The sequence below is a fragment of the Neolamprologus multifasciatus genome, chromosome 16 (genome assembly GCF_963576455.1).
Source record: "Neolamprologus multifasciatus chromosome 16, fNeoMul1.2, whole genome shotgun sequence".
Taxonomy (NCBI): Eukaryota; Metazoa; Chordata; class Actinopteri; order Cichliformes; family Cichlidae; genus Neolamprologus; species Neolamprologus multifasciatus.
In genome coordinates, this window is record NC_140454.1 from 32,023,856 (window position 1) to 32,046,888 (window position 23,033).

The following is a 23,033-nucleotide window of genomic DNA, read 5'->3' on the forward strand; positions in this document are numbered from 1 at the left end:
TCGATATTTCGATATTTCACCTCCGCGTTGTTGACATTTGAGCCGCTGCCCTGCGCCGACCGCGGCATTAGCCTGACTCGTTTGAAAGAAGGCATCAAGTTGCTACAATAGATGCTCCTGAACAGGAAGACGATACTGAGTATTCATGAAACAATCTGTCTGTCTTCGCTGTGCCCACAATCTGCAATAATTCTACATAAGAATTTGCATGCGAGCCATATTCACCGGATTGACAGAACAATCAATTAAAGCAACTTCCTCAATCACCTCTGTTTAAGCACATCATCACATCACTTATGACAGCATAATCAATTCAAATCGCCGCTCTCTTGGAATTTGGTGCTCATGTGCGTGTTTGTGTGCGCGCGCGCGCATGCGTGTGTGTGTGTGTGTGTGTGTTATTTCGGGCTACTCGTGGAACAGAGCAGCAGCAGATGTGAGAGGTAATTTGCAGCCCAGAGAGACTCTCTCTCTGGTGTATTACAAAGCATTATGGGTAGATTTGCCATCATTGAACTTGAGTGGACTTCAATGACACAGTGTTCCTTTTCAACCGATACACCCGCACTCACACGTGTGCGGTTCGTTTTTAGCTAGCCCTGACCTTCCAGGTCACATTCAGTGGGCTGCAGAGATTCAACTTTACTGAGGCCAAAAAAGAAAGCCTTGTTTCGCACGCTTTCTTTTGTCTTCGTGCTTTTTACTTTCACTCTTAATCCCAAATTCTGAATGAAAACCGATGCAGAGGTTGCACTCCGTGTACTGTGTAGGGCCTGTAACAGGCTGGCGCTGGTGTGGTAAAAGGCCCCGGGCAGAGTTTATATAACTAGTTTCCTAACATGAACTTGGTTACAGCCACACTGCGATGATGACACAACTATAGAGGCAGGAAAACAAGTAAACCTGAATAAGGTGCGGTTTGTTGCATAAATGCCCCCAGATCAGGCGTGCATTCATCACGCACCGGAGAAAGAAGCTGTACGGTTGATGCTTGTTATTATAACAGAATGAGAGAAAGCAGGATGTAACAGAGCTGAAAGGAAGTGACGTAATGGGACAAACCGGCATCTAAAAGGTTGGCGGCGACTGAAGCAAGCGGAGGCAAACAGACACAAACAATTGGCAGCAACATTTTTGACATGAACAGACAATGAGGTCATGGGCTGTTTTTGGTTATTTTAGGTCCTGTTAGAGCTCACCCTGGGCCTCTGATAGCACCCAGCGCTGACGCCGGTGTTCCCGGGCCGTGATACTGCCGCTCAGGTCTGTTTAAAGTGACTTCAACCGCTGTCCAGCCATTCCCCTACACTCAAGGAGACACTAGGGCAGGGGTGGGCAAGCTCAGTCCACGAGGGCCGGTGTCCCTGCAGGTTTTAGATGTGTCCTCGGACCAACACAGCTGATTTAAATGGCTAAATTAGCTCCTCAACATGTCCTGAAGTTCTCCAGAGGCCTGGTAACGAACTAATCGTGTGATTCAGGTGTGTTGACCCAAGGTGAGATCTAAAACCTGCAGGGACACCAACCCTCGTGGACTGAGACTGCCTACCCCTGCACTACGGCAATGATGCTCAGTCCAGTGTAGCAGGCAAAAAACACACCAGCAGAAGATTGTTTAGGGGAGGGAGGAGAAGTCGTTCCCACCACTGGAGCGCCGTCAAATCAGCCAACGATACATAATGTCCTCTGACTGCTTAGAGGAGCACTTAAACATGCCAGCAAATTTCTGTGATTTTACGACATGCAACATTCAAGAGGCAGACATTTTTCTTTCTATCGCATCAATTTTTCATACATTGACTGAGCGGGCACAAATGGACCGGCATTTGACAACACCACAACATCAGGAGCACATCTGAGTGTTTTAAAATGAGCTACAGAGGTCATCTGTTTTTACTGAATATAAGCAGGAAAAACGAGGGAAATGGACGAATGGGCAAACACGTCGCTGAGAAAGGAAGCGAGGGAGTAAAATGTTCTGCAATGCCTTATTTTCGTCAGAGATTCGCATTAATAACATTCTCGTTCAACAACATTACCAGGCATATTTTAAGCTGTCTTTTAAAACCTGCTGGATTCCAGGTAAAACGGTGTCAGCTCTCTTAAAACCCCTGAATTGTTTCCCTAATGTGCAGCACTCCAAGTGCAGAGTGTCACAAACAAACTGCAGGAGGTAGTTTCAATTAAAGATAAACCCCCGAAATAAGCAGAGCTGCTCTGAGTAACTAAATAGCTATTCTACTGCATTTATCTCCATTTCAGGGAGCTTACTTCGAGTAGCGCTCTTGTTTGAAATCCTGCCAAAACTTTCATGGAACACCACCTCCAGAATGACACTCCTCTCTCGGCAAAACACCACGGGCAAACCAGAACAGCGCAACGGGCTTTAGTCAGCTGTAGGCAGCAAATCTAGATGTTGAAAGCTGTGAAAATAATTATGACCGCAAACCTTCTGCTTATCATGAAAACAAATTGATTTTTTCCCACATATATTATATTTGTTTGGAGCATTTGCTTTCCTGTAAATAGAAGACCTGCACAGGCGTAGCAGCCCACAACAACCCACCTCCTGCCAACATACACCAGGATGATAATGAGTGACTCATCATTGCTAATTTGCTGTGCTAATTTTATCAGCAAACTTCACAGGCTTGAAGAAACCTTGCTATGGCAGAATGGCTGAACAGCTTGATGCGTTACACAAGCAAGGTTGCAATGTCAAAAGAAGCGCTGTGTTCTCCAGTCAAAGTGATAAATGCCATTCAGCTCTGATGAAATCTTCAAAGACGCTTTTTAGGTTTTTCCCTCACGGTCAGCGCCGTACAGCGTTGATGTCGCCTTTGTAAAGGTACGAAGGCGACATCGGTGCCAAACACAGTTATTCTTAATCACAGAAAACGTGTTGGTTGCTGAGGTTTCCTTTGTTGTGTATCTGCATCACTATGTAACAGATTGACGCACCAGTGGAACCAGCTGCCTCAACTAAATCCAGATGCAGACATCAGATCACAGCCCACCGTTACTAAAGCTGCTTCACCAAACTCTAAAATATCTACTAGCAAAGCAGGCCAAACGTTCTGTTGCTGACTACATGAACGAACACAAAACAAACTTCCTGCATCTGAGGAACCAGTGTCCTCACAGGAATAGTTAAACCAGTCAGTGCAGTGAAAGGATGTTGTTACAGCCTTTGCAGTACAGCACATTTAATTTCTGATGAGCCCCCCTGAAATGGTAACACAAACACACGAACTGGACATGGAGCTTCTGGTTAGCGATCTACATGCTTCACCTGCATAACCAACGCTGCTTTGCTGCTTCCTCAGTCAGAGCAGATAGAGGTTTTTGACAAAATGACAAAAAATAACGTGAAAACCTTCAGACTCGTCCTGACAGGCGTCACAGCGATGTGCAGTGTTTAAACAATCGCTTTTACAAAGTTTGTGCTTCAGTTTTCTTGTATTTTCTTTCTGCGCTGCTTAGCACTAATTAGCACGTTTATAAATACAGTCTGCCACCCAAGCTAACAGGTATTCACTGATAAATTAGTGCTGCAGGTTTCATCCATATAAGGTGGCGTCATCTATAGCTGCAGAGAAAATTCAGACGGCTCCTAAAATATGACAATGATTTTTTAATTTTACAGCCAGGATTACAAAACAAGTCAAGTCGAGTGTCATGCTCGGGAGAAAACAACCCAACTACATCGTGGCAGCCAAAACACAAATGTTTGAACGCCACAAGCACTGGGTGACATCACCTCCACGCTCTGTAAAAGAAATATTATAGCGCAACCATTTTATTATAAAAGAAACTGTGACCGCTAAGCTAACTAGTTTAAATATTTCTATTAACATTAATCTCAAAACAAAGTAAAATAATAATTTTTTGACATACTGGTAACCGACTTGTCCACCAGTATGGTGCTGACCGCAATGTAAGGCGACCAACTGGAGCATTTGAAAACGTGAGTGTGTGCGACAGCAACTCCACGTGTGTTTAGCAGTATGTCAGATTGGCATAGCTATTCCTCTTATTTCAGTTCTTATATAATGGAGATCATTCCAGAAAAATGTGACAGCCAACTCGCCATGACGCAGTCATGTTGAAAGAGCCGAGTGCCGCAGGGAGAAAACAACATCACTACAGATCACAAATGTTATTCACTCAATGGGGATAATGAAACACACACACACATGTTGGGTATTCATATCTTGTGGGGACGTCTAATTGACACAACGCGTTCCCTATCCCTTTACCCAAACCCTAACCATGAAAATGAATGCCTAACCGTGACCGTGACCCTAAACCTAACCATAACCCAACTGTAACTCTGTCACTAAAACAACATTTTGAGTCTCAAAAATGCCTTCAAACTTGTGTGAACCAGGATTTTGGTCCCCATAAGGGCTGTTGGGCCCCACTTCAAATTTGTGTCCCCACAAAGATATGAATACAAGCTCACACACACACACGCACCAAATGAATCTTTGCAAGTTACCGTATCTGAAGCACCTTTTGACCTGTAATTTATACACGTGCTTGTTTTTAATCAAAGCATGCAGTTTGTGATTATCCAGTATTTGAGCTGACTCGACTGCATTTGTTTTTATCGGAACAAAAATACGCCCCATTTCAAGGTGTTACAACTTTGACATTCACTCTTTTCAAAGTTTTTCCAACAAAGACACTGTAAATGTTTCACAAATTGAAATGTCACGACCTGGCATTTAAGCTAGTTGATTAAAAAAAGAAAGAAAGAACATCAACGAACAACTTCACTGCATGGGAAATCTATTTTCAAACACTAGCATTGCTGAAGTACGCTTTGTTGCCTGTGTGAGAAAAGGAGAGAACGACAGTAAGGGACAGTGAATCATGTGGTTTGAGGCATGGTGTCAACATCACCCACCGAGAGCAATCTGCTGTGGTGTAAGGATGGGGCTTTCTCTGCCAGGATAAATCTTAGTTGGCTAAATCTGAATAAAATGATTTATTTTCTCTTATATTTGTAATATTTTTAAACCTGAAAGCAAAAATCAAGATTTCAGACTACGCAGATTTGTAAAAGCTAAAATCATTAGCTTCACTACACTTCGTCGGTGTCTAAAATTAGCAAAATGTCAGCAAATCCTGAGATATTTTTAGCTGTGTGACATTTCAGAAGTCAGTTTGTGGCTTAATGATTCTTCTCCGTGTGTAGGTTACAGTTAAATGATGGCTACTGTTTCAGGTCCAGATGTGACAGTGGTGCTATATCAAAGAGTCTGTGGGTGGAGAAGCTTGGTTGTCAGCAGTTTATTTATGTGATATCAGAAGTGTTTTAAGTTTTTAGCGAATATGATTTAAATGCAAACAACAGAACTTATGTATTCCCACATAAAACATCTTGTTTAAGTTATTTTAAAATCCCAAGAGCCACAACTCTTATCTCTGACTTAAATATTCAACAGTGTCTTGAAAAGCTATAGAACAGAGCCGCAGCGTTAAAGCCAGCAGCTATGTGTTTCATGGGTTACACAGAAAATGGTCAGTAAATTTACTCAGCTGTGGGTGAGTGTTATTTCTCTCATCTGGCAAATAACAAAAAAAAGAAAAGTTGGCTGTTTCCTGCCTATTCTTCTCACCCTCTGTAGATTTTAAGCAGAACCGTGGGAGGACTTCACAAACAAGCAACTGCATTATGTTATCTGATACCAGTTATATCAGAGCGATGCAAATCTGCGATTTTAAATCCTAAAAGACTTGCAGTTTAATATACAGTAATAATCGCAGCTGTAATGTTGGCAAAAATAACACTTTTTCTCCTTCAGTTGATAAGTTTTTGATATGATAAAGGCTACAACGATAATATTATTGTTTAGATAGCTTATAAGATGCAGACATACAGCTCTTGTGTCGTCACTACAGGACGTCGGTGATATAGCGGGGTTGACTGGAGACCTCGTGTCCATTTATCTACGCTTCCATGATTTCTGGCTACCACTGTTTACAGACTGATGGGTTTACTATGCGGTGGTAGGGGGTGCGTAGCTTGTTGAAAACCTGGAGTGCACAAAAACAACTCATGCATGCACAATGTCTGGTGTACACTCCGTCTCTATTAATATTTGAAACCCCGCAGCGCCATCTCTTATCGCTCCGCTTCTCCCCTACCTCTGCTACCCTTAGTGCAGCTTCATACAATCCATCTGGTTTGTACTGACTGCGCCCTCAGTGAGGCAGAGTACGCTGTGATTCATTTTAAGCAATCTCTGAATCTGGTTGCAAGACACTTTATGAAGTGCAACTCAGGCAGAATTTATATTCACCAAGTGCATGAATGTCATCCTGCAGCTAGGTATCCCAGGCTATCTGTATGTCTTGTGCTGATTATGGTTAAAACGCCTTTCAAAACCAGTCGGGTCGTTGAAACGTCCGTCAGAAAACCAACAATAAAGCAGAGGCTTAGAAAAGGTGTGCCGTCCCGAGCTCCGTGTCAATCTCAAACATATCAAACAACAGAAAGTTGTTCATAATTTCCATTTTGATGTCTTAAGGCTGGGCTTCCCTGCTTTTTTCCTGCACCGATGTTTCTTCTGATGTTCATTAGTGTTTGAACTCACATACTGATCCTCCGGGGACTTCAGGGATAATGAGTCGAGCACAGGGTTTTTCCTGCACACAAGGATTTTATAGCCTTTTTTAATATTATAACAGGTTTTACCAGAGGCAAACAAAAAAGCAGCAGCACTGTGACAACAGATATTTTTAATCAATGACAGTCACATTAAATTAAGCGACTCACTGTTATGTATGAGACAATCATGATATCCACAATCCAGTGTTAATTTTTAGGTTTAAGTAAACACACATCCACAAATAAATACAAGAATATGCATATATATACATGCATCTCTTTAAACGCAGTCTCTTTAAACCTGCAGTACTAATTATAGCTCGCCAATTAATCACTGACAGCTGTAATTATGCTAATTCTGATGTGTAATCTGATCGAGGTGAGGAGGACCACACAACAGGCTCTCTGTCCTGCCGGACATGCTGGAGAAATTCAGTAATAACAGCAGCAGCAGCAGGACTGAGTGAAAATTGGTTAAGACCAAAATTATCTGATCTGATAAGCCACCGTGCCGATTCGACTCGGTGTGGCGGCTGATTAGCGGGGCAAGCATTAGCATGTCGGCTCGGGGCCACTGTGGCACCTAAATGAGCCTCATTAATTTAAGAATGCATCTTTTCAGGAATGAAACACAAAGTAAGAACAATAGTTGGCCACCCACAGCACGCCAGCGACAACAACAAGCACCTTTAAGAGCGCAAACCTCTGCCAGGGAGGCGTGAATTTGTGTATTTTTTTTGTTTTAACTGTTCACTGTCAACCTGACTTTTTGTTTTCCTTAACAACAAGAAATCAAGATGTTTGATTAAAAAAGGAGACGTAGCATAACTTGCAGATTTCAGTCTAACGTTAGCTACCAAGCTGATACTGAAATCCCCCAAAAAGCTGCAGCAGATGTTCTCAAAAACACAAAGATGGCTGTTTGTGTGTTAAGTGATGTGTTTCTGATTATGTTTTGTCGGAGATTGTTTATAATCCATCTCGCAGTGTCACAGCGGAGGCAAACACGAGGCTGGTCATGAAAATAATCTTCGCTTTCATATTTTACATCAATTAGATGTCGGTTTGAAGGTGAAGTGCTGACCACCGCCCTTCGTTTTATCTCTGCAAACGTAATGCGATAGTCTGTCAGCTATGTAGTCTGTGCTTGTGGTGAGTGTGTTTGCTCGTGTTCTGTGATCACGTTTGGATTTCTGTGCGCTATTTCCAAACATGCGTCTCTGCAGATCTGTGCACAGACATCCGAGGAGGGTTTTTCCATTTGAAACGATATGAGAATTATGCTTAGAATGACAGAGAACCAACGCAGACATGGGTGATGGATTTTTATTCCTGTGGGGGCGCTTCCATTAGTAACACTGTACGGTTTTATCTGTGAGTCTGTCGGTAATTATTGTGTAAATTGTCTGTCTGATCAAATGGGCTGATCCGAGGTACACTAATGTGTGATGCTTGCCAAGCTGGTGTTGTCTTCAGCAAGTCAATTTGTGGATGTATGTGCATATTAACGTTGTAATCTAAAGCAGCTCAATATACAGCTGGCACAAAGAAGCAATCCATATGGTTATGACACTGAGGATGCATCATTTGCACAATAATTTAAGATAAAATATTAAATTTGTTTGATTACTCATTTGTTTTTTGGGGTTATTCCAGCCCATTTTCATCCTTTTATTAATGAAATTCACTAAAAACTGCAACACAAACTGTCCTTTGGTTTCTGCACCCACATGCACTGGGTTATAGAATTTGTGAAATTTCGCATTGATTTTAAAATTTAAAAAGAATAAGATTTAAAAGAATTTTAAAAATTATTTTATTCACTTATAAAATCTTAAATAACACTGCCCCTAGCTATTTAACAGGTCTTCTTCATTTGTATAATCCTCTAAAAGCACTAAGATCTTCTAACCAGATGGTCTTAATGCAACCTAAGTCTAGGTTGAAAACCAGAGGCGACCTTTGCTATTGTAGCTCCTAGACTGTGGAACAACCTCCCTATTGCCATTCGCTCTTCTGAGACTGTTCAGTCTTTTAAATCTCGTTTAAAGACCCATCTTTTTACTCTGGCTTTGATGTAAGATAGTTTGATTATCATTTGGTTGGTTTCTATGTTTGTCTCATCTTGCGTTGTATTTGTCTTATTTTATTTTTTGAAAATTTTATTTTATTTTTTTTATTTTATTTATTTTTATTTTTTTAATTTGTGAAGCACTTTGATCAAAACTGTTGTTTTTAAATGTGCTATATAAATAAATTTTGATTGATTGATTGATAGAATAAGACCAGTTCAAGTTCGTCATTTGTGAACAAGCAGGATTATTGTTGTGAAGAGATTCTACTACAGAAAATCTAAAAGGTGGATGCAGCTAACACCCATTAGTTTCCATTTGGAAGCTTCCATATGAGCCCTTTCGCTGTCTCGGTGTTTTGTGATGTGATTGTAAGAGTGACGAGTGGATCTTACTGTGAATCTGCACACGAGCCGGCTAACAACTGGTCAATCACAAGTCGTTAGCCAAAATCTATGAAACGGACTTGATCAGTATGACCTGCAATAGTTGACTGACAGAGCAGCGCTTTCCCACAGACATGTGAGCCCTTACAGTATCTCGTGACACTGATTCGTCTGCCATTTTGAATGCATGACAATCATGGTGACAATGTAGGATCAAATGAATAAGGCAGCAGTCACACAGGCTGCGCTGCGACCATCTGGCAACCACCGGAAAAAACGTGTATTACCCAAACAGGCAAAAACCTTGTGATCGCTTTAGTCACTTGGATGAATGACGAAACATTTCTCCCTCTGAAAACAACGTCCAGATGAACACAATCGACCTTCTGGGATTTGGTCACTAGCATACTGGTGCGGTTGTAGTTTACAGACGTGTCCACAAACATGATCCAGCGACTCTCTGAGGAGTTGTGAAACTGTAAACAGTGCAACATAAACAGGAAGGAACAGCGCTGAAGCACGAGTGTTCCTCTGAAGGTGAACCTTCTACAATTCCTTTATACATGACACTTTCTAAAGTTTAGTTACTGCTCATTTAGCAGCTATAAATACTTGCTAACTACAAGCTAATTACAGGCAAATGTGGCAAAATGTTAATAACCAAAACAATCAATCTGAGACGTTTGGTGCAGAAACTTTTTTGCAACCCATTAGCAACAGCCAGCAACCTCCAGGAACCCCTGCAGCCAGTCAGGAAATGCACATTTTTCTGGTGGTTGTATCATATCTCCAATATGGCAAATAACTTTTGAGCAGAGTGCTTAAAACATGACATCACGTGACGAACTTTAATATGACAGGAAGCCCTATTCAGACATGACATAAGCAGTGAATGTCTGCAGAATTAAAGCACTTTGAAATCAGATGATTCTTTCTGATACACCTGTATATTATCCAAGGGGTTTATTACATGCCACAGGTGTAGAGTCATACCTACAGTGACTATACTTACAATATGTCAGAACCAGATAATAATACCTACCTAATAATTTATCCAAGAGGTATACAGAGCTGCTATTAAAGTGAAGATATGTAAACACAATCCCGGCATTGTAGAGATAAAAAGTTCAATCACGGTCTAAAGCTCTGTCTGGCAGTTTATGCGGTTTAAAACAGATGTCACTGAACACTAAGCAGACTGAGTCTGCAGGATTCAATCTACACTATCAGCGACAGCAGCTGCTTATTGCAGATTTGCCTGAATGACTGCACTGTTTTCACATCTGGTCACTGCTTTCCAGCTTCCAAAACAAATGCGGGCTTTGATACCGGACGCTTCGCCGTCGGTCTGGTCAAAGGCGAGGACGGACGGGCAGACAAGTTCAATAACCAGTTACATGCTGGAAAAAAAGAAATCGACAAGCAGATTAACAGGGTGTCGGTAATAAGTGTGAAAAAAAGCAGCTCCAGATGTGTTGTTCACATATAAAGACGCGTTAATCAAAGCGATCCGGTGCTCTGAACCGCTCTGGCTGCTGGATCACACATAACACGTGAGGCATCTGAAGTGAGACGAGCCAAAACACTGGAACATAATTCTATTAAGAAATAAGGCGATGTTTATTTTATGATACTTTACAATGCTGATGTTGATTTTCACACAGCACACTGTGCTCATCAGCAAAGCATCCTAATCAGCTGCTTTCCAAGAGCAACATCAGAGGGAAATGATTCATGAGGATGAGAATCTGAGATTAGAGGACAGATGATGGAAGGAACTTTGAGGCAGAAGCCAATTTTACACAATCACGTCTCCTCTCTACCAATAAAACTAATACTGTTGCAGTCAGGCTTTCACTTTGACCGAATAACTTGTTCCTTGTGTTTCTCTGGATTTGATTTTTTAGGTAGACACACTTGACAAGCTGCTACGAGTAAAGACATCGGCCCAAAGTACAGTACTGTGCAAGCGTCTTGAGCCTCCCCTCATTTCTTTACGTTTTTCTTCCAAAGAAACAGATTTTTTTTCCCCAACGCGAGCTTGAGAAAATCATTTTGATTTCTTTCACATGCAAAATACCGAAGATAAAGCGGTTTAAGAGGCAGCAAAGTGAAGAGGTATTAGCTGAAAATTTGACACTTCCCTGCAGGTTCGCAGTGTCATAAAAAATGTTGATGAAACTGGATGAGTGGAGGATAAAAGCAGCAGATGAACAGTATCTGAAAGTTATGTCCTTAAGAAAAAGGAAAAAAATCCAGTAAGGACCTGAGAGTTGCAGCTGTACCTTCAGCTGATCCATCTGCTGTTCACCGAAACCTCATCAGAAAAGGTCTCAGTAGAAGGATGGCTGTCCAGCAGGGAGAAAAGGCTGAAGTGTGTGAATATGAAAAGAAGAATTCAGAAGAGAGATATTACAGTGAACACATGCAGCCATCTGTAAAGTATGGTGAAAACTCTGACGCGGTTTGGGGCAGCATTTCAGCCTGAGGTGCTGGAGATCAAAACGGATGAAAATATAAACACAGAGAAGTACCGTCAGAATCTACAAAGTGTTTGGCAGCAGGTTCACTTTTCAGCACGACAATGATCCCAAATGCAGTAAACGGACACCCGGATGGAAAAACACAGAGTGGGACACCATCAGTCATGGACTGGCCTCCCCAGAGCCCGGACCTCAGCCCTACTGAAACATCCAGAGGAGAGCTCTGACTGTCCTCCACAGAGGCTGCAGGACTCTTCCTGAACATGCTTAAAGAAATGCGAGAAAGACTCAGACTGTGCTAAAGAGTAAAAACGTTCATATCAAATATTGACTTTCAAGCTCGTTAGAATTTTACAAACAGTTTTTGCCAAACAAGAACAAAAACAGGCCTGTTTGCAAATGTTTCAATAAACAGCTGCACATTTTCTCATTTTTCTAGCCCAATATTTAAAATATTTGACTTTTTACATATTAAAAAAGATTTATTGTGGAAACATCGAACTTTGCTTCGATTCCTCAGGAAAAGTTTGATCTGTTTCCTGAGCAACGGAGACCACGTCTGCTTTCGGCTTGTTACAGGGTTCCTGTAACTAAAACATGTGGTCATCTAATCTTCTGCATCTGGTCAGCGTCAGACTGGTCAGAAACACGTTGGACAGAAATATATGAGGTGACAGAGGAAGTTGCACGGAGAGATATTGACACAAGGATGTCATGTGACGTGAGACGAGCAGGCGGATGTTGGTTTCGGGAAAACAAACTGGAGTTTGGATCGCTTACACTGCAGCCGGCAGATGTGGTGAAGAATCAAATCAAATCTGAATAAACAGAAACAATTTTCCTATTTTTAGATTCAAAGTGACTTACAGGCCTGTTCCCAATTCCCTCCCTGATACATGGGTGGTGTAGCTCTCCAAATGTGCACTGCTGCATTTATACACATGTATAAAAACCGTGTACTTATGACACCTATGAAATATGTCTAGCCTAGTTCTTTTGGTCATAAAGATTCAATCATCTGAAGGAGTAACCTCAGCAGCACCGGCACAAAGTCTACAGCTGAGCTACCCTTTCTTCTTAAATCTGGTGCTTTGGTCACTGTGCACATCGCCAACTCGCTGAAAAATACTAAAAAAAATACAGAAATGCTGTCAAATGCTTTTTCACCCCAGCAGCATCACATCACATCGTAGCTGGGTCAGTGTCAGCTATCTCGCCAACACCGCACTAAATATTCATTACTATAATGGCGGTGAGGCACAATACTGCTGGCTGTGTTTCCAATCACAGAAACTACGGGAATGTTACACACACACACACACACAGACACACACACAGAATAAGGCATTGGCTGGAAATTTAGCATTACAAATAATGGAAATTAACAGCAGGTCTGGCTCGCATGTCTGTATGGAAAGGGGCTGTTTTTTAATTAGAAGATGTAAGCAAACAAATATGTGCTTGTGTCGCCAAATGTGCATTGTGTGTCTGTATTCGTGTGTGTGCGCTTGGGGTCGATTCAGAAGCGAATGCTTGTCGAGCCGTGAGGTAGATGTTTGCGGTTTAGGAGTGTCTGCTCAGCGGGAGCAGCACATGACGAAGCCAGACATAGCTGGCCATGATGCTTTATGATTTTCTATACTTTTTTACGCCACCACCTTCACCCTGGGATAAACGAAACAGTCCTTAGGAAGTTCTCCGCAGGGTGCCTTCACCTGAGCCCCGCGGGGGCAGGCCTCATGTTGTGAACCGCGGCGATCAAAGTCTTTTCAAGATGGCCCTCTTCGCTTCCTGACAGTTCCTCCTCCCCGGGCACCCAGCACGAAAATGAAGACTATTTAGGAGGCGCACAAGGAGGACGGTAAATGTCTCCTCTTGTCAATAGCACAGCGCAGGTCGGAGCTGTCCCTGGCTCTCAGAGATAACGTATCTATTCAACTTAAGATATCTTGCTTTAAAGAAGTGCTCAACCATAAAATAGGCACCAGCAAGAGGCTTACACTGATCAAAACTGGGACAGCAGAGGCCAAGATATCCAAACCTCCAGGTACTAAGTGAAATCAAAATCCAGACTGTGCTGTATATAACATATAAGTGCCTGCATGCTTTCTAATGACCAGCAGGGGCGTTTTATTGCAAAAGTAAACCAATAAGTGTGTTCACTTGTTTTTATTGTAACAAAAATGAATAAATCAATAATAATCATTATAAAAAAATATAAAATAACAAAAAAATAAAATAAAATAACTTAAAAATCGAAGCCAAGTTCTTTGAATGATGAGAAAAAAACAACAACAGCTAAACATCGACCACTGACATGAGTCGGTGTCGTCTTGTTCGCCTAAAGACCCCAACAGTCAACGACGCTGATGACTTTTTAAATTTTGTTTTTACTGCACAGCTGCAACATATACACATATTTGCACGGCTTACGATGAATCAACCTGACGCAGAGGAGCAGGGCTTGTGACATTCAGCTGAAATGGGGGTAAATGGAGGAGATGTAGCAAAGGAATGGGGGAAGAGTGCAGGATCCCCTGGTTCTTGAGCGATTCTAAAAATAGAAACACTGGAGCAGATACACCGAATGGAAAAAAAGACGTGAAAAGGGGAAGAGAAACTGCGAATATCCACTGTGTTGTAAAGCTGAATACCAGGAGTGATGTGCGCTGGCATCATTCGCCGATATAACTGACACCGCTGTTTATGAACACTGTCTCGTACCGAACACGAAGCCGCTTCATTTCTCACTGACAGGTAATGTTACCCCTCATTTGGCCACCATCACTGGAGGGACTCCAGCTTTGAACGAGTCCTGTAGTCAGCAGATGTCCGAACGTGTCTCGCATGTTTCAAACATATTTTTTTTCTTTTTGTTGACTAGATTGTCTCCACAATAGATGACGAGAGCGTAGTGGTACATTTCTACAACATAGCACTAAAAAGCTGAACTCACCGTTCTGCAGAGAACTCTGAGGGACAGCAGCTATTTACCACACGCTGAACCTGAAGGAGAAAAAAGAAGATTATTAATAAAACGTGTGACATGTCAAAGGTCCTGGACACATTTCTGCTGCATCAGTCTCACACATATCTAAATAACTATTAAAAATACTGAGATATTACGGTGATGTTGTGTCCAGTTAAAACGAACAGCCCATTCGTCATCGTCGTGTTATGGACTATAGTGTCACACACAGAGTGTATTACTTCTTAAAGAGAGCTGACGTGACTTCTTCTGAAGAGATGCTGGAAAATCATCCCGGAGCAGAAATGAAACAAATCAAGGTCAAGAATCTCTCCCGGCATCCAGCACAGTCACGGATCACCACGGCATGTGAAGAAACTGCCCGGCCACCATCCCTGACCCCGCCCCGGGCGGCTCGCTCGACTCTGACCAGCAGCGAGACACAGCACAGCAGCGACGAACAAACAGCGGCAAGAAACGCGCAACACATCCGAGGAGACTTGTAAACAGGGAGCAGATGCTGAGCCGTTGTCCAATCGCATTAGTAACTGTTAGAGACAGAGAGGTGTCCCGAAAACAACAGGCAGAGCCGACGCTAGAAAGGTTAGCATGGACTGAAACTGAATAGCAGGCTTCTAAATGAATTCAAGTTACTCGTCTCACACTTCCCTGCAAACCTGTCCTCCAACAGTGACAAAGAGCGAAAAGAGCAAATGCCACAAAGTTTAAGAGTCAGTAACACGTTTAACGCTGACAACGTGCATGAGGAATAATGCTCTCACACAAGTTTCAGTTAAATGTGTGCGTTAAGACTTTAAATAAAGTAACACTGTGGCTGTTAACCCATAATCCACTTTATGAAATCACTGCAATATCATTTATACTTTACATAGTATATAAATTAGAATAATTGTGAACTCTATAGTCAAAATTACCGGTTACAAATGCAAAGCAGCATTTCTTTGTAGCTGGAGCTTCACATTATGAGCATTCATTAGTCAAATAATGACGCAGTCGCAGGTACATCAAAATGTTTGTCACCGACTTCGTGTTTTTAATGTGTCCTCAAAACAAGACAGCCGTCATTTTTGCATTTTTTGACAGCAGATCAGTTTGAAATATCGCACAAGTGATGGAAGAAGAAGGAGCAGCCTAAGTTAGCTACTAGTGACAATCTGCACATCAGGCTAAACAACTTTCATTTTGCCTGCACACTGTTTGCAGACTAACACCATGTGCATGTGCAGGACCAGACAGCAGCTGCTCAGAGGCTGACGGGACACACCAATTATTCGTTTGTTCCGGTATCCCCAAACTTCTCTGACCTGATGGAATAAAATATATTTGCTGTCACCAGCACTACCAGTGTTTACTTATTGTCAAATCAATAACACCCAACAAACCAGTTACACAATGAAACTTATTAACTGTGCATTTAAAAAAGACTAGCTGGGTCTGTATTGTGGACCACGTGGTATCTGCTGGGCATACGTGCAACTCACTCTATGTGTGTCACACTCATATCTGTATTCAACACAGTCGCCAGGATGCATTAAATCTCTCTGAGCTTCCTCAAGGAGCCATCTTCCTCCAAATTACACTCAGTTTCCTCACAGTTAGGTTCTGTTCACCACCACAGAGTTCCTTAATTCAAGAGCTAGAACAAAAGCATAGCATTAGCTGTTTAGGAACTGCAGCATTTTTATACAGGCCCTCATTTTCAGAGGCTCAAAAGTAATTGGACAAACTACTTTTATATACTCGGATGAAAATCCTTTGCAGACAATGACTGCCTGAGGTTTAAAACCCATGGAAATCATCAAATGCTGTGTTTCCTCCCCTGAGATGCTCTGCCAGGCCTTTACTGCCGCCTTCAGTTGCTGCTTGTTTGTGGGTGTTTTTGTGGGTCTTTGTGCTTTTACTTTTTGTCTTCAGTAACTGAAAAGCCTGCTCTGTTGGGTTGAGATCAGGTGAATGATTTGGTCACTGAAGATTCTCCCTTGAGAAACTTCTCAGTTTTGTAGCATTTGGATGAATCTGTGCAGAGACTACAGCCTCGTAAGTAGAGCTGGGCGATATATCGAGTTTTTAAAAATATCGATATATTTTTATACGAGATATAAGATGTGACAATATCCTTTATATCGATATAGTCTATGTTACGTTATAATTATAGTTGTGGAGCCGCAAGTTTGCCTCTCTTTCGTCCACTTTTGTCTTTACGCAACATTACTCGGCCTCGCCCCTCCTTCACTGAACATAACTCCCCCTCCTCCCCCATCGCTTCACCTGCAGGAAGCGACAAGATGGACACGGCAAATCTCCGTTAACGAGTTACTGCGCATCGCCCCGTGCGTGGGGCTGGACGCCGTCAACGTGTTAGCTAGCTAACCACGCTAACGAGCTAACCAGGCTAACGAGCTAACCACGCTAACGCCATGTACGGCCTAAAATCCTTTCATTTTCTCAAAAGTTGACAGCGCGCCTTATGTATGAATTCTGGTTGTGCTTGATGGCCGCGAAGCGATTTTATGTGGTACACAGCGCTCAGCAATCTGTCAAAAATGTTTTAGTACAACTTTGGTAAACTACGGAGCTGCACCGGTTGATGGATTGTCGGAGCATTACGGCTACCGAGGAGCCTCGCGGAGTGATACGTACTGTGCTTCAAGGTAATATTACCCTACTGTGTATAAGGACCATAAATGGCACCTGTTAAGAGACGTGGTTACGAAGAGGATTTCAAACTCAATGCTGTCAGTCACACAGTAGAAGTTGGGAACAGAGCAGCTGGGAAATCTGTCTTTGTTATTATGCTCTGCATCTTTTAGTTTACATTTTGACTGCACAATTGTGAGCTTTTTGTTATGCACAAAAACAACATAGTTTTCTTTTATTTATGGAGCATTATTATTTAATAAATGCTCATAATTAATTTTTGAGTAAATTTTATGTACATCTATGCTCTATGTTAATAAAAGTGCCTGTGTGACATCTGGGACACAGCTTTGACTAAGAACTCTCTTTTTGTTCTTACTTTATGGCTTTAAAAAAAAAAATCGAGATATATATCTTATATCGCCGTCCAGGTAAAAAATATCGAGATATGAATTTTGGGTCATATTGCCCAGCCCTACTCGTAAGTAACGTTTATTTACAAAGGGCCTGACACAGACCGGTGGTCACATTAAATAATATTAAATGCCATTAAAACAGCACATAAACAAGTTAAAATACAGAATAAATTAGACCAGTAAAATTATCAACAAAAAGGTTTTGAGTCCAGAGAGTTCGCTGTAACTGTAACAGCCATCTTCAATCCGTGTACACTTTAGTATTCATGCCGCTGCTCCAATCAGCAGTCACATCATCAATAAACATGTGGCGTCCCGGTTCCGCTGCGAAGCCGTGCATGACCATGCTGTAACATTTCCTTCACCGTATTTGATGGATAATGTGTTAAGCTTTGGATCAGGAGCTTTTCCACCCCACAAACTGCAGAACTTTCTATCTAGGAGAAAACATGCAATCAACAAAAAATATGTCTTACTTATTTAATTCTCCATTTCACACACCTCGTGAAATATTGGGTTGACGCTCAAGTCCCTGAAGGTCAGTGAAATACATTCTTCTCTATCACGAAATCAAACACCACGCCATTCTATGTCATGCCTATTCAATACACCCTGAATCAAATACTCCTCGTGCTCTCCATATTTACAAAAACACGTCTAACTTCTATCTGGTCCTCAGGACCCCGTATTGATTTATCCTAAGTAAAGCTGACTGTTACAAATGAATGGCCTCGGCAGAATTTAGTGATCCCAAAACGTCAATACATGAGTAATGTCTGGGACACCGTCGCCTTGCATTGACTAATATTACCCACCATGTACACTCCATCCTTGGTTTCGTGCAGTACAACTACAGTAAAATGCGCAGTAAGAAAAAACAAACACTGCATATCAAACTGGAGAATCTACGACGTGTGTGTATAACAGCTTTGGTTTCTTTTTGTTAACACAGTGTAAGATTCGTTACATAAGCTGTGAGTCACCTTGTGTTTCCTCCCTCTTGTGTCTTATGACCAAGTATCACAACAGAGGAGGAGCAGAGGCTACACTAGCCATCGTGCCGCCTAGTCTCTCAGGGGGCGAGTGTATGCTACCGCTAATTTAGCAGCAGCAAATGCATCAATTTGAGTTTAAGAATATTCAGCTCCTGCTACTATCTGCTCTGGGGATTCTGCCTTGCCTCCTCCGCTAACTATCACGAGCAGAGGAGGAAAAAAGATGTGAGGCTCATGGTGACAGCACAGAGAACGCTGCTGGCTCTTGAACTGCGAGAAAGTCTGAAATGAAACAATGCTTTAAGAAAGTGAAATCTCAGAGAAATTGAGGGTGATAACTTGAAATGACCCCTTCTCCCCACTAGCAGAAGCAAAGATGTGCAGCTAGGTCTCCAACAAACATGGCTCCTGATTCAGTGTTTTTTCTCTCTTCCTTGCATAGACTCTGCACTCTTAGTGATTACAGCTGTACTTTCCACATGAGCAGCCAGAAACAGAGGCAGATGTCACTCGAGATAAACCAAAGACAGGAACTGGCATGCAATTTAATGTTAACGAATCACGAACGACATCGGTAGGTTGCTGATTCCTAAATGCGTTTTACATATCCTACGGCTTAATTTGTGAAACAAACAAAGGCTTTTCCAGTGCCAACTGCTGTTAATGAAGCCCTCTGTACGCTAATCCAAACTTTGAACACAGTCCAATTAACCCCGATTCCACACTGAGAAAAAGTTCACTTGTATTTTAACATCACATTTACCAGAGGGCAAGACGCTCAAATCGGTGCTCAGTGATCTGTTTCTTCCTTTCAGTTAGAGAAGAGAGAGTCGCTGCCATGCACAAGAAAAGTGTAATAATATAATATTAATTCATCAGCGGGTTCACTAGTCATTTTAAAAACATTTGCATTCTCGCTTCAGACCAAATTGCAACTTCTGGGGTTGAAAAATGAAGCCAAAGATTAAGTGCCAGAAACTGCAGCTCCTCGAAGCGAATCAATCCCCACGGAGACCCGAGTTCAAATCCCCGACTTGACAGCAGAAATAAACATGTTTGCACTCTGGTACGAAAACTGCTTTGGTTGTCAACGCAGTAGCTAACTGAGGGGACGCTTTGCCGTGAAGTCTACAGTTTACGAGCATACTCTGGATTGACATAAATGCCACGTGTGTCTTATGCTTATTAGCCACGTGGACTGATTGGAATTCCAGAAACCACCAATAACTCCACGACACCGCTATCTTACAGCACCAACACATAAACGCCGTTCATGCTTAAGATTGGTTGTTTATGGTATTCCATTGCACTCCATTACATAATCCAACTACGGAAAACACCCCACCCGTGCAACCTTTTCCCAACAGTGTCAGTGAGCGAGCTGTGAAGCAGCCTCCAGTTTCGATCATTGATGAGGAACAATGGAAGTTGGGAAACGTCTTTTAATTACATAACCTCTCTCATTGACCTCCGTGTGACATTTACTACCCGCGATTCAGAAGTATCTGTAAGAGTTACCACTGGGTGGAAGCAGGTCAAAGTGACATAGTGGATAATGCTATGTAGGTGATAGATGACTGCAGCAAACTTCAGCGCGCTTCAGCATCATTATGCAGATGGTGTGACAGCCGACGGTTTTTTGAGGCTGTTTGCTGCCAAAAAGCCTTCACTTTTAAAGCTGAAGTCAGGGATTAGGATGAAAGTCACATACGAGGGAAGTGTGTGAGGGAGGAGTGAATGACTCACTCTCAAGTACTCCAAATGCTGCTGCAAAGGTATCTTTGGGGAATTAGCATCTTGTCTCTCCTATGGAGCTGCTCGGCGGACCATCGCAGATGGCTTTAAATGTTAGTTGCTGAGTCCGTGTGAAGGTGGGTATACGCGGTCAGCAAATCCACCCTGGTTAGTAAATTATTTCAAGCTACGTGCAGCAGCATAAACCTTTCCACCCTTTGAATTAAAGAGGTGATCAAAGCTGCCCTGCTAATGTCAAAATATGACACGAAGAAACAACTGATGCAACACGGGGTTTCATATTTGACACATCAAGTTGAGTGTCACAATGAAATAAAGAACAACAAAGCGCAGAGTCGAATCTTCCTTTTACAAAAATAAACTTCGTGTCTTCCTAAAAACAGAACCAGAAAAGCTCTCCAGTGCCTATCTTATTTCCTTGTCCCGCCCAAGTCTCTGCCCACATCCTTTCTTTTCCCCCCAACCATCTGTTTTTCTTGCTTGCTCAGAGAGAAATGCCTTTTTTGACACCTCTGACAGCTTTGTGCATCTTGCCAGCATTCAAAGCGCCAAAACATCTCAGCCTAAACCCCACAAGACGCTACAGCAGGTTCAGTTTCGACTGATTCTCAGCAAAAAGTAGAGAAATAGTAATTAAGCCCAAAAGTCAAACAAATTCTTTAAATATTACTAATGCAAATAAAGTCAGCATCTGAGGATTACATAAACCAATTCATTAACTGATAAGGAAGTAAAACAATCCGATTTTATGAACACCATAAATGAATCTCATTTCACTTCATCAAAATAAAACAGGCGATCTGTCAACGCACAGCTAACTGATCTGACCGCTGCATTTCCCCATCTCTGACTCAACCATTTCACCAAGGGGTATACCACAAAATAAACGAGACACTCTTGACATTTCAACAGAGGACAAAAATACAAATACTTCATAAATAATAGTCACCTCATCAAGAGAAATTATGCCTGAGAGCCACTTTTACATAACCCAGCGTGGCACGGCTTACGCACAATGTACTGTAGCAATGTGCAGACAGACCATCAGTCTGATTAACCCTTTGGCTTATAATGTAAATTATTCAGAGCCACACATTAGAATGGAAGCAACGCGCTGTGGTACTAAAAGAGGTCAGTGTTGTTTGACTGAGCACATTACTTACATTTTGACCTGCGGCGTCTCCGACAGCAACAGTGACTGCGCGTGTTTGCATCCATATATGTTTTACACATATTAGCCGCTCAAGGCATTAACAAAATGTATGTAATCTGCTCTTAGCTCTTCATCTGGACATCAGTAGTTAGTTATGCAGTGACTTTAGCCCTGTAGTCATTTCAGAGTGTTTAAGCCTTAATTCTGTTACACTATAAGTAGGGATGGGTATCGTTTAGGTTTTATCCGATACCGGTGCCAAACCGGTACTTTTGAAACGGTGCCAGTGCTTAAACGGTGCTCAAACCGGTGCTTAAAGAATGGAAAACACAAAAGTGGTCCAAAAACCTCTCATGTTCAGCTGTTTTTTTTGTAAAAAGATAACAATGTTAGCCTTTTCTGCAGCTATGGGGCATATATGGTATCATTCTTGGCTGGAAGCAGTGCTTAAACAATGGAAAAAAACACAAACTTTGTCCAAAAACCTCTCATGTTTAGCTGTTTTCCACTTTTTCTTTGGTCATTTTAGCCTTTTTGGCCAGGGTGAAGGGAGTATCTGCCATCAAACAAGAAGACAGCCGCATGTAGCTATGATGGTGTTTGCTAGTTCACCTTACATGCATTAATGTAATAACGTGGTTAGCCTACTCAACGTAAATTACACACGGACAACATTAAGCTACTCACGCAGAGAAGAACGGCTGCTGCTGCCATCATCATCCGTCATCATTTCTGCTACACTGGCAGGGCTAGGGGCCAGGACTCTCCTCTTCGGGTTTTTGGGGGATGTTGCTAATTCCGGGTCCGATAACAGGCAACCCACAAGCAGTAGATGTGCTCGGTGTGAGGTCTCGCAGCAAGCTATCAAATACGGCGCATTTCTCGGCTTTAAAAAAAAACACTATGCGTCGCCAGGTGTTTCATCAGATTTGAGGTGTTACCTCCTTTGACAGTATCACAGTATCACCTTAAAGCACTTGTTGCAGCTGCTGAGTTTGCATCTTTTGCTGTGAAGTACAGCCAGACTTTTGACCGCTTCGCCTTGGACATTTTTAATTTGTAGCTCTGCTCTAAAAGAACGTACGTACCTGGACCCGCCTACTATTCTCGGAAACTTAAAATGATTGGCTAGAATCTAAAGTGTATCATTCCATACCAGTTGGTGGCGGTAATGCACCTTTCAGTTGTTTGCCAACCGCCAATACAAATGTAAGGAAGAAGAAAGTGTATCACAGCTCAGGAAAAAAAGCACCGAAATAAAGCACCGAAATGTGCGCTGCTTTTCGGTCTGGTTACTACCGTTTATGTCAGAACCGGTGCCATCATGGCACCGGATAACGGTACCCATCCCTAACTATAAGCAGTTGGTATGAACACGTAGTAACTCAAATTTACAATAACAAAATAAGAGTCCTTTAATCTGCCATAGTGTAATACATCCAAATTAATCTGAAGATATCTTCATGAAGGTGAATATGCGGAATTTTCAGGCAAAGGATAAGATTTCTGGTTTATTCTGTTGTAGCAG

At 42.1% G+C, this 23,033-nt stretch overlaps 1 protein-coding gene across 7 annotated transcripts in view; it reads right to left on the reverse strand.

Annotated features, from left to right (window-relative positions):
* The window catches only part of adarb1b (adenosine deaminase RNA specific B1b), a 137,107-nt gene that overhangs the window by 72,958 nt on the left and 41,116 nt on the right, over positions 1-23,033 (reverse strand). For 5 of the 7 annotated variants that reach the window (XR_014869771.1, XM_085135209.1, XM_085135211.1 and 2 more), the window contains one exon: positions 14,517-14,566. The exons of the other annotated variants lie outside the window; for them this stretch is intronic. The gene's annotated coding sequence lies outside the window, so the exon portion shown is untranslated. The remainder of the gene's footprint in view (positions 1-14,516; positions 14,567-23,033) is intronic. 7 annotated transcript variants of the gene reach the window in all.